An 11,858-nucleotide genomic window follows, 5' to 3' on the forward strand; every position below is an offset into this window, starting at 1 on the left:
TATCAGAGTCCCCCTTACATCAGAGTCCCCCTTACATCGGGGTTCCCATCAGAGTCCCCCTTACATCAGGGTTCCCATCAGAGTCCCCCCTTACATCAGAGTCCCCCTTACATCGGGGTTCCCATCAGAGTCCCCCTTACATCAGGGTTCCCATCAGAGTCCCCACTTACATCAGAGTCCCTATCAGGGTCCCCCTTACATCAGGGTTCCCATCACAGTCCCCCTTACATCAGAGTCCCTATCAGAGTTCCCCTTACATCAGAGTTCTTCTTACATCAGGGTTCCCATCAGAGTCCCCCCTTACATCAAAGCCCACCTTACATCAGGGTCCCAATTGGACTCCCCCTTTGATCAGAGTCCCTAGCAACTTCCCTCTACATCAGTGTCACTATCAGAGTCTCTATCAGAGCCCCCCCCCCCCCTTACATCAAGCTTCCCACCAGAGTCCCCCCTTACACCAGAGACTGTATCAGAGCCCCCCCTTACATCAGAGTCCCCCATACTCCAGTAATTAATGTAAATGTCAGCCATGTACAACTGCCGCCCCCCCCCCCCGGGGTGACCACACACGTTACAATCTGGTTGTACAATCTCTGTGTTAGAAGGGAAATGTAAACAATCCATTCACCTTGTACCTCGGGCCCCCCCCTCCCCCCACACTGCATCAATGTTAGTTCAGCTACAGGAGATTGTCCAATCAGATTGTCCAGTGTATGGTCAGCTGACCCCCCCCCCTCCCCCCAATAAACGAGTCCAGACACAGAATTCCAATTTCCGGTTTATTACAAACATCCCTCATGTACATCGTCTCGCCGTCTGCAGGAAATACAAATCTTTCATCTCAAAAACTCTACAAACTATCCAACGGAAAAACGGCGTCAGATCGCCCGCCGCACCGCGATTTTCTTCCATCTGTGCAATCGCAGATATAAAACGATCTTCTGTTTGTGCTTCTGTAATACACATTGTGGGGTCTGTTCATCCCGCGAAGACCCGCCCACATCCGCTCTGTGCCAATCCGACGTCTCCGGGCGATCTCCTCTGCAGGTCGAACGTTATTCATGTATAAAGAACAGAGCCGATGGGGGGGAATACCGCATCTGTCCAGTAGAGGGAGCTGTCAATCATCGAAAATACTACGTTGGCGCCATCTTGTGGCTGTGATGTGGTATTGCCCCGAATCGCTCGATTTCATGAAGGACATTCGACCAGGCGAGGAAGCGGCCCGATAACATTCGATTTTTTCCTCCATTGGCAAAGAACGAACGTGGAGGCGGTTTCGCGGTACGAAAAGCTCCACCGACGAAGCGCCCTCGGAAACGTTGTGCGCATGTTTGTCGCCGGCCTGTTACGTGACCTTTGAACCCCGATCTATTTTGGGGGGCGAAAATCGACTTTTTATTATTTTTTTACGCTTTACTGCAAATATATAAAATGTAGAAATTCGATATGCGAGAACGACAAAAAAAAAAAATCTAAAAAATCTACGATATCGATCGGTTATAATAAATCAGTCGGTTAGTGCTGGTGAATAATACGATCTCGTGCGGCCATACACCATACAATCTGATTGTACAAATCTCCTTCAGATCCGAGGCTGCGTAATACGTGAATCGATGTGCGTCCCATCAGGGAGGATGTGCGTCCCATCAGGGAGGATGTGCGTCCAATCAGGGAGGCCCTCGCGCCACTGACTAAAAGGAGGTTGTACAATCAGATTGTACGGCGATTGGTCACCTGTGGACGTCTCCTCCAATCCCGGACACCCGATTAAAGATGAGCTCCGGACGAAAAACGTGATAGAAATGAGAAGGTTTTAAATGCGGCGTCCCTTCTGGAGAGATTTCCCTTCACTTTCTGTGCTGGAACCTCGGGGGCGGGCCTATCGGTGTGACTGGCCAATAGCATTGCAGTTGCTCGTTTATAATGTTTTCCGGGAATAAAACGATATCTGGGCTTGGCTGAAGGAGGATAAAGCCACCGATCCATCATGGCTGCCGCCTCCATCTTCCTTCCCATAATGCCCCTGGAGCTGTGACGTCACATGACTACCCTGTAGGAGGATGAAGCCACCGATCCATCATGGCTGCCGCCTCCATCTTCCTTCCCATAATGCCCCTGGAGCTGTGACGTCACGTGACTACCCTGCAGGAGGATAAAGCCTGCACTTGGATGGTGGCGCCATCTGTGGGCACGCTATCACTGCAGACCTGGGGCTTGGGATTGGCTGCACTTGGATGGTGGCGCCCTCTGTGGGCACACTATTACTGCAGACCTGGGGCTTGGGATTGGCTGCACTTGGATGGTGGCATCCTCTCTGACCACGCTATCACTGCAGACCTGGGGATTGGCTGCACTTGGATGGTGGCGTCCTCTGTGACCACGCTATCACTGCAGACCTGGGGCTTGGGATTGGCTGCACTTGGAGGGTGGCGTCCTCTGTGAGCACGCTATCACTGCAGACCTGGGGCTTGGGATTGGCTGCACTTGGATGGTGGCATCCTCTCTGACCACGCTATCACTGCAGACCTGGGGATTGGCTGCACTTGGATGGTGGCGTCCTCTGTGACCACGCTATCACTGCAGACCTGGGGCTTGGGATTGGCTGCACTTGGATGGTGGCGTCCTCTGTGGGCACGCTATCACTGCAGATCTGGGGATTGGCTGCACTTGGATGGTGGCGTCCTCTGTGACCACGCTATCACTGCAGACCTGGGGCTTGGGATTGGCTGCACTTGGAGGGTGGCGTCCTCTGTGGGCACGCTATCACTGCAGACCTGGGGATTGGCTGCACTTGGATGGTGGCATCCTCTCTGACCACGCTCTCACTGCAGACCTGGGGCTTGGGATTGGCTGCACTTGGATGGTGGCGTCCTCTGTCGGCACGCTATTACTGCAGACCTGGAGGCTTGGGATTGGCTGCACTTGGAGGGTGGCGTCCTCTGTGGGCACGCTATCACTGCAGACCTGGGGATTGGGATTGGCTGCACTTGGAGGGTGGCGCCCTCTGTGACCACGCTATCACTGCAGACCTGGGGCTTGGCTGCACTTGGATGGTGGTGCCATCTGTGACCACGCTATCACTGCAGACCTGGGGCTTGGCTGCACTTGGAGGGTGGCGCCCTCTTCCTTTTGGATTACAATCTGCGCACTAGAGTATACTCAAGACTAATATGTCGAGGAGCTGCAACCGTCGCGAACCGATACCGTGTACGTGGTAAAGAGCTGTATTCCCTCACTAGCCCCGCCCAGTCTCCAGTGGTGATACAGGTGGGCCAGCCGGTCCCGTGTATGCCCTACGGATCCATATTTCTCTACTGGCTCCGCCCACGATCCCCAGCGGTGATACAGGTGGGCCAGCCGGTCCCGTGTATGCCCTACAGATCCATATTTCTCTACAGGCTCCACCCACAATCTCCAGCGGTGATACAGGTGGGCCAGCGGGTCCCGTGTATGCCCTACGGAGCCGTATTTCTCTACTGGCTCCGCCCACAATCTCCAGCGGTGATACAGGTGGGCCAGCCGGTCTCGTGTATGCCCTACGGATCCACATTTCTCTACTGGCTCCACCCATAGCCTCCAGTCTTCCCGCTCACGATTCGTTGTTCCAGCACTGTTGAGGACCCCCCCAATCAGCTTCTCTCCTGACGCTGGGGCTTACGTCATATCATTTAGCCTGGGTAGGGGGGGACGAAACATTTTAGAGGGCGGAGCTGGGTGAAGTTTTCTCAAAAGCGTAGGGACAATAAAGTTACTTTTTTTTTTTTATAAAGGGGCTCAACCCACTATGAGCATCGATGGAGTAAACCCAACCTAAACAGGCAAAGGCCGAAAGAAAACAATAGTAGAAATATGTGCGAAGGGTCCAAAATAAAGCCCACGATTGTCTCGGGAGTCTTCTTATCTATGGCAAGCGACTTTTATCATCTCTGTCGAGTTATTTTTATGCCTTTTTGCACACAATAAAGCCCCAGCAGGGGGGCGAGATGAGTCAGTGAGAAGAGCTGGGTGGAGCGTCCTCAGCAGAGCTGGAACAATAAAGTTGTTTTTCGGCCAAATGGAACAGCAGAAAATCGCAGAGGTGAACCTTTGAGCGGGACCAAGGTGAGTGATGTCACAATGACCAAATTGCTCGAAATTCTTCATCTTACGTCGGTTGTTCTCCTTTAAGGGACAAGGGAACGCTGGCATTTGTTAAAGGGGACGTCCATTTGTCCATTCGTCAATCTCTTGGTAAGTTTCTGCCCCGCCCACGGATACCTCCCTTCCCCCCACTACTGATCTAACCCCTGTGTCAGCCCCAGGGGTGGACTGACAACTCATGGGGCCCCCGGGCAATAGGGGATCATGAGGCCCCTGTGTCCTTGCCCAAACTCACAAAAGCCTATGAAAACCAGGGGCATCTCATGGGGCCCCCTACTGACCCCGGGCCCTCCAAATGGTCAGTTCCGCCCCTGGTCAGCCCCATGTTGGAGTCTATCCAAGATTAATCAGTTTTCGGGCCTAGTCACTCAGATCACCACAGCTTGGGAGATTCAAAGCTCCACCATACCTGGAGGAACCTGGTACCTTCCAAGGATTCCGACAAATCGATAGAGATGAAAGGGAGTATCAATGGGCTCAAAATTGGATTTTTTTAAGGTGGGTGGCCAAAGAGACAGAAGCTTTAAATAGTTGGGTGCCCAACTTGATCATTTTTAGGCCTGTTGGCAGCTTGACTCCTGAGTTCCCTCCAGGCCAGAGGAAACCAAAATCAAAATGCGGTGAAAATGTCCCTTTTGCAAAGCACCATCAAAAAAGGGTCTCTCTTTCTTCCAAAGACGGAGGAGCAACTCCATTTTTCAAGGGCTAAGGGGAACTTTGCTGGTAATGGTCCAGAATTAAACTTGGTTTGGGTCTTTAGATGGTTGAGGAGCCATGGTGGGTCTTGCTCATAGGTTGGTCCTTTTCTTTGACCTTCAGTGTTCGAGGAAGAGAGGTGAGGTGGAAACGGTCTCTCTATAACCCATTCTAGATCTTGATAAACAAGACGGTGGCGATGACTGGGAAGCCCAACAGACCTTGCCGATGTTCGTGAGGCAGGATCTCCAGGAATGGGAGGTAAAAGAAGGTGTTGGTGATGATGTCCTCCAGGACATTGAGAGTTGTGAGTCAGCTGGTGAAAGGGGTCAGAGGACTTTGTTAAGGCCACCCCAAGGCCGATGCCAATAGGGGTCATAAAAAAGAAGAGCAGAACGCAGCCTAGGATAGCCCAAGGACTTCAGTGGCCCTGGCTCAGCTTCATGGTCAAGCTGATGGAGATGATACAATTGTGGATGAGGAGCCATGAAAGGTCTTGCTCATAGGTTGGTCCTTTTCTTTGACCATCAGTGTTCGAGGAAGAGAGATGAGATGGAAATGTTCCCTCTATAACCCATTCTAGATCTTGATAAACAAGATGGTGGCGATGACTGGGAAGCCCAACAGACCTTGCCGATGTTCGTGAGGCAGGATCTCCAAGAACGGGAGGTACAAGAAGGTGTCGGTGATGATATCCTACAGGATATTGTGAGTCAGCTGGTGAAAGGGGTCAGAGGACTTTGTCAAGGCCACCCCAAGCCAATTGTTGCAGTTTGTGTTCAGGAAGGGGAAGAGGTGATATGGTAACGTCTTGAACCCATCCTAGATCTTGGCAAACAAGATGGCATTGATGACCGAGAAGCCCCGCAGCATCACTCTGACTTTGTGGATGCTTGTGAGGCAGGATCTCCAGGAACGGGAGGTACAAGAAGGTGTTGGTGATGATGTCCTCCAGGACATTGTGAGTCAGCTGGTGACAGGGGTCAGAGGACTTTGTCAAGGCCACCCCAAGCCAATTGTTGCAGTTTGTGTTCAGGAAGGGGAAGAGGTGATATGGTAACGTCCTGAACCCATCCTAGATCTTGGCAAAAAAGATGGCATTGATGACCAAGAAGCCCCGCAGCATCACTCTGACTTTGTGGATGGTCGTGAGGCAGGATCTCTAGGAACGGGAGGTACAAGAAGGTGTCGGTGATGATGTCCTCCAGGACATTGTGAGTCAGCTGGTGACAGGGGTCAGAGGACTTTGTCAAGGCCACCCCAAGCCAATAAGGGTCATAAAAAAGAAGAGCAGAAGGCAGCCTAGGATGGCCCAAGGACTTCGGTGCCCCTGGCCCAGCTTCATGGTCAAGCTGAAGGAGATGATACACTTGTGGATGAGGAGCCATGATAGGTCTTGCTCATGGGTCAGTCTTTTTCTATTACCATTGTTCAGCCATTGTTGCAGTTTGTGTTCAGGAAGGGGAAGAGGTGAGATGGCAACGTCCTGAACCCATCCTAGATCTTGACAAACAAGATGGCAGTGATGACCGAGAAGCCCCGCTGCATCACTCTGACTTTGTGGATGCTTGGGAAGCAGGATCTCCAGGAAGGTGAGGTACAAGACAGTGTCGGTGGTGATGACCTCCTGGACAGTACCAGTCAGCTGGTGCAAGGAGTCGGAGAACTTCATTAGGGCCACCCCAAAGCCAATGCCCAGAGGTTTCATGAAAAAGAAGAGCAGAAGGCAGCATAGGATGACCCAAGGACTTAGGTGGCCCTGGCTTAGCTTCAAGGTCAAGCTGAAGGAGATGATACACTTGTGGATGAGGAGCCATGATAGGTCTGCTAATGGATCAGTCCTTTTCTATGACCATTGTTTAGCCATCTTTGCCATCAGTGTTCAGGAAGGGGGAGGGGTAATATGGAAACGTCCTGTATACAACTCATCTTAGATCTTGATAAACAAGATGGCGGTGATGACCGAGAAGCCGCACAGCATGACCACGACCTTGCCGATGCGTTGGTCGCCAGAACTCAGTTCGTGAGGCAGGATCTCCAGGAAGGTGATGTACAAGAAGGTGCCGGTGGCGATGCCCTCCAGAACGCTGCGGGTCAGCTGGTGCAAGGGGTCGGAAGACTCCGTCAGAGCCACCCCAATGCCGATGCCCAGAGGTGTCATGAAGGAGAAGAGCAGAAGGCAGCCCAGGATGACCCGAGGACGTAGGCGGCCCTGGCCCAGCTTCAAGGTCAAGCTGAAGGAGATGATGCACTTGTGGATGAGGAGGGCCAGGCAGGTCTCCAGGACTTTCCCGCTCTCCCGCAGGAGGCCGACCGCCAGCCCCTCCAGAACGGAATGCAGAGAGAGGGACATGACCAGGATGACCGCCCCTCACCGCCGAGTGCGCGTTGACGTCCACGTGTACGTGCGGCTGGTCCAGACCGGAATGGCGGACCTCCGAGGCCAGGAGGGAGTGAGTCTCTTCCGATAGGCCCGGCTGGTCCTTGTAGCTCAACACGATCTGCTCCAAGACCAGAACCAGGAAGAACCCCATGGCCAAGATGAACTCCTGCAGAGGGAACTGGAGCTGCCGGGGAGAGAAGCCGGAAATCTGGATTAGGCCACTAAACCACAACCACCTCACCATTGGGGGGGGAGGGGCATTGGAATGTATAGACGGGTCATACTCACCGTTATATTCAACTTGCCGAGCGCCTCATTGATACCGGAGAGGTAGTCAGGCAGCAGGTCCAGCAGGCAGGTCGCCAGGAAGACGCCGCCGGCAAAGCAGCTGATTAGACTCAACGCCCTGCGACGGGAACCTGCGGAGATATCGAAATTCAGAAATTAGAAGGAGACCGTCATGGCTGCTATGAGGATGAATATAGGGGTTGCCCATGCGCCCCTCGTCCATTGTATGGCCCTCCGACCCCGTTTCTTACTCAGGAGGTCGGTGCTCCCCTGACGGCGTAGCAGGAAGAGGGGGATCAGGCCGCTGATGAGGGTCAGGAGAAGTAAGGTGACCAGAGAGCCAATCTTCACCTCCAGGTCGGGTGACAACGGAAGGGGGCGAGGCCTCCAGACCCGGCCTCCACACCAGCCTGGCCAGGTCTCCTTCCATGGTGGAACCGGCACTGGGGAGAGACACAAAATGGACATCAGATGTCACCATATGCTCATTACATCAAACAGTCCCCTCCCCCCCTCCCCAGGGTGTAGGGGGAGGGGGGCAGGAGCGAAGGAGGGGTATGAGGGAGGGAGGAGGGGGGTAATGGGGCATTGGGAGGATGCATGTATGAAGGGGGAGGGGGAGGGAAGGGAGTTGGATGGGGGCAGTGAGCATTCAGAGAGGGAGGGGCAAAAGGTAAGAGGTGGGCAGAAGGGATGATCTGTGGGAAAAGGGGGCTAATAGGGGGGTAAAAAGAGGGCGGTAAGTATAGGACGGGGTAGGATGGATAGAGGAGGGGGTGATGGGAGTAGGAAGAGGGCAGTATGTATAGGAGGGATGGGGGAGGGGCTAATTGGGGTATGAAGAGGTAATCTGGGTACTGAATACAGATATTATGTAAATAGAAGTGATCAGTGGGGGGTATTAGTAGGGGTCCCCCCCTCTGGGGGTATTAGTAGGGGTCCCCCCCTCTGGGGGTATTAGTAGGGGTCCCTCCTCCCCAGGGTATTAGTCGGGGCTTCTCTCTCTGGGGGTATTAGTTGTGGTCCCCCCCTCCTCAGGGTATTATCTGGGGTCCCCCCTCTCTTGGGGTATTAGTGGGGGTACCCCCTTCCCCAGGGTATTATCTGGGGTCACTCCTCCCCAAAGTATTAGTTGGGGTCCCCCCTCTCTGGGGGTATTAGTTGGGGTCCCCCCCTCCCTGGGATAATAGCTGGAGTCCCCCTTCCCCGGGGATATTAGTTGGGGTCCTCCCCTCTCCGAGGTATTAGTTGGGGTCCTCGCCTCCCCGAAGGTATTAAGTTGGGGTCGCCCCTCTCTTGGGGTATTAGTTGGGGTCCCCCCTCCCCAGGGTTTATCTGGGGTCCCCCCTCCCCGGAGGTATTAGTTGGAGTCCCACCCTCCCCAGGGTATTATCTGGGGTCCCCCCTCTCTGGGGGTATTAGTTGGGGTTCCACCCTCCCCGGGATAATAGCTGGAGTCTTCCTTCCACGGGGATATTAGTTGGGGTCCTCCCCTCTCCAGGGTATTAGTTGGGGCCCCTGCTTTCCTGGGTATTAGTTGGGGTCCCCCTCCGCAGGGGTATTATTTGGGGTCCCCCTCCCCAGGGTATTATTTGGGGCACCCCCTCTCCAGGGTATTAGTTGGGGTCCCCCCTTCCCGGGGGATTAGTTGGGGTCCCCCTCCCCGATGTATTAGTTGGGGTCCCCCTCCCTAGGGTATTAGTTGGGGCCTCCCTCTTCAGGGTATTAGTTGGTGTCCCCCTCCTCGAGGTATTAGTTGGGGTCCCCCTCCCTAGGGTATTAGTTGGGGTCGCCCCTCCCCAGGGTATTAGTTGGAGTCCCCCTCTTCGGGGTATTAGTTGGAGTCCCCCTCTCCGGGGTATTAGTTGGTACCCCCCTCTCCGGAGTATTAGTTGGGGTCCCCCCTCCCCAGGGGATTAGTTTGGGCCCCCCTCTCCGAGGTATTAGTTGGGGTCCCCCTCCTCGAGGTATTAGTTGGGGTCCCCCTCCCTAGGGTATTAGTTGGGGTCCCACCTCCCCAGGGTATTAGTTGCGGTCCCCCCTCTCCGGGGTATTAGTTGGGGTCCCCCCTCCCCGGGATATTAGTTGGTACCCCCCTCTCCGGGGTATTAGTTGGGGTCCCCCCTCCCCGGGGGATTAGTTTGGGCCCCCCTCTCCGGGGTATTATTTGGGGTTCCCCCTCCCCGGGGGATTTTGGGTCCCCCTCCCCGGGGGATTAGTTTGGGCCCTCCCTCTCTGGAGTATTAGTTGGGGACCCCCCTCCCCGAAGTATTAGTTGGGGTCCCCCTCCCCGAAGTATTAGTTGGGGTCCCCCCTCCCTGGGGTATTGGTTGGGGTCCCCCTCCCCGGGGTATTAGTTGGGGCCCCCCTCTCCAGGGTATTAGTTGGGCCCCCCTCCCCGAGGTATTAGTTTGGGCCCCCCTCCCCAGGGTATTACAGGGTATTAGTTGGGCCCCCCTCTCCGAGGTATTAGTTAGGGCCCCCCCTCTCCGGGGTATTAGTTGGGGCCCCCCTCTCCGGGGTATTAGTTGGGGCCCCCCCCTCCCCGAGGTATTAGTTGGGGTCCCCCTCCCCAGGGTATTAGTTGGGGTCCCCCATCTCCAGGGTATTAGTTGGGGTCCCCCCTCCCCGAGGTATTAGTTGGGGCCCCCCTCCCTGAGGGATTAGTTGGGGTCCCCCCTCCCCAGGGTATTAGTTGGGGTCCCCCCTCCCCAGGGTATTAGTTGGGGTCCCCCCTCCCCGAGGTATTAGTTGGGGCCCCCCTCCCTGAGGGATTAGTTGGGGTCCCCCCTCCCCAGGGGATTAGTTGGGGTCCCCCCTCCCCGAGGTATTAGTTGGGGTCCCCCCTCTCTGGGGGTATTAGTTGGGGTCCCCCTCCCCAGGGTATTAGTTGGGGTCCCCCCTCCCCGGGGGATTAGTTGGGACCCCCCTCTCCGGGGTATTAGTTGGGGTCCCCCCTCCCCGGGGTATTAGTTGGGGTCCCCCCTCCCCAGGAGATTAGTTGGGGTCCCCCCTCCCCAGGAGATTAGTTGGGGTCCCCCCTCCCCGAGGTATTAGTTGGGGTCCCCCCTCTCTGGGGGTATTAGTTGGGGTCCCCCTCCCCAGGGTATTAGTTGGGGTCCCCCCTCCCCAGGGGATTAGTTGGGGTCCCCCCTCCCCGGGGGTATTAGTTGGGGTCCCCCCTCCCCAGGAGATTAGTTGGGGTCCCCCCTCCCCGGGGGTATTAGTTGGGGTCCCCCCTCCCCAGGGGATTAGTTGGGGTCCTCCCTCCCCGAGGTATTAGTTGGGGTCCCCCCTCTCTGGGGGTATTAGTTGGGGTCCCCCTCCCCAGGGTATTAGTTGGGGTCCCCCCTCCCCAGGGGATTAGTTGGGGTCCCCACTCCCCGAGGTATTAGTTGGGGTCCCCCTCCCCGAGGTATTAGTTGGGGTCCCCCCTCCCCAGGGGATTAGTTGGGGTCCCCCCTCCCCAGGGGTATTAGTTGTATGCTCTGTTACTCCCTTCTATTCTCTCCCTGTCAGGCAGTGAGGCCCCCTGCAGGCTGTCCCCTCCTGCCTGAGCTCAGCCCTCCTTTCTCCCCTCCATCCACTTTCCTCTCCCCCGCCTCCCAGTCTTTGGGGTCTGTTCTCGGTTCAGGCAAGACTCCGGACACCCCAGGAGGGTCCTCACAGGTTGGTCTTACAGGTAACCATGGTGACAGGCTCTCCAATCCCCGCCCACTAAAGGCCGAGCTCCGCCCACACTCACCCAGCTGAGGTCTCCGGGAAAATGGCCGCCCAGAGCCAACCATAGACACCGACTAACCCGGCCGGAGGGCAGAAACAGGACCGACCGCGGGCAGGTGGGTGTCCCGAGGGGGTGGGGGAGAGAGGAGGCGGGCATTGTAAGGGGATGGGGAATAGAAGGGGCGCGGTGTAGAGGGTGGGGGCGGGGTGCTGGGTATAGGGTATGATGGGGGATGGGGAGGTAATACACCCGGTACTTACCCCAGAGTGGTCACTGCGGCGGCTCCAGACACACACAAGTCTCTCCTCGGCTCCTCTTTGGCTCCTCCTCCCTCCTATGCAAACAGCGCATGCTCGGAGCGGCCGCCATCTTGGTACACCCGGAAGTGGGCGGTACAGAGATATTAAATAGCCGGGAGAACCCGAGCCGGGTTTAGTCTACTGTGGCTGTCCCGGCGGGTGAGTTTCTATCAGACCTAATAGGGTGTGAGACCCCGGGGGGGGAGAAATGGATGGTCTGCTCATTCCATTGGATGATAGTGGTCCTGTGACCCTGGTATATGACCCCCCCCATGTATACTGAGGGGTGGTCATGTGACCCTGGTATATGATTTCCCCCCCCCAA

The 11,858-nt window shown here is 55.7% G+C and overlaps 1 pseudogene across 1 annotated transcript; it reads right to left on the reverse strand.

Moving 5' to 3' along the window:
- Nucleotides 1-765: 765 nt before the first annotated feature.
- On the reverse strand, nucleotides 766-11,603 carry LOC149427577 (zinc transporter ZIP1-like; annotated as a pseudogene). Its single transcript, XR_016311247.1, has 4 exons — nucleotides 11,495-11,603; nucleotides 7,762-7,953; nucleotides 7,511-7,641; nucleotides 766-7,406 (listed from the first exon to the last, which is right to left on the reverse strand). The product of XR_016311247.1 is annotated as a zinc transporter ZIP1-like (transcript).
- Nucleotides 11,604-11,858: the final 255 nt, after the last annotated feature.

The sequence above is a fragment of the Staurois parvus genome, unplaced genomic scaffold, assembly GCF_062004578.1.
Source record: "Staurois parvus isolate SC_StPar_1 unplaced genomic scaffold, SC_StPar_1.0 ptg003649l, whole genome shotgun sequence".
NCBI classification, from domain to species: domain Eukaryota; kingdom Metazoa; phylum Chordata; class Amphibia; order Anura; family Ranidae; genus Staurois; species Staurois parvus.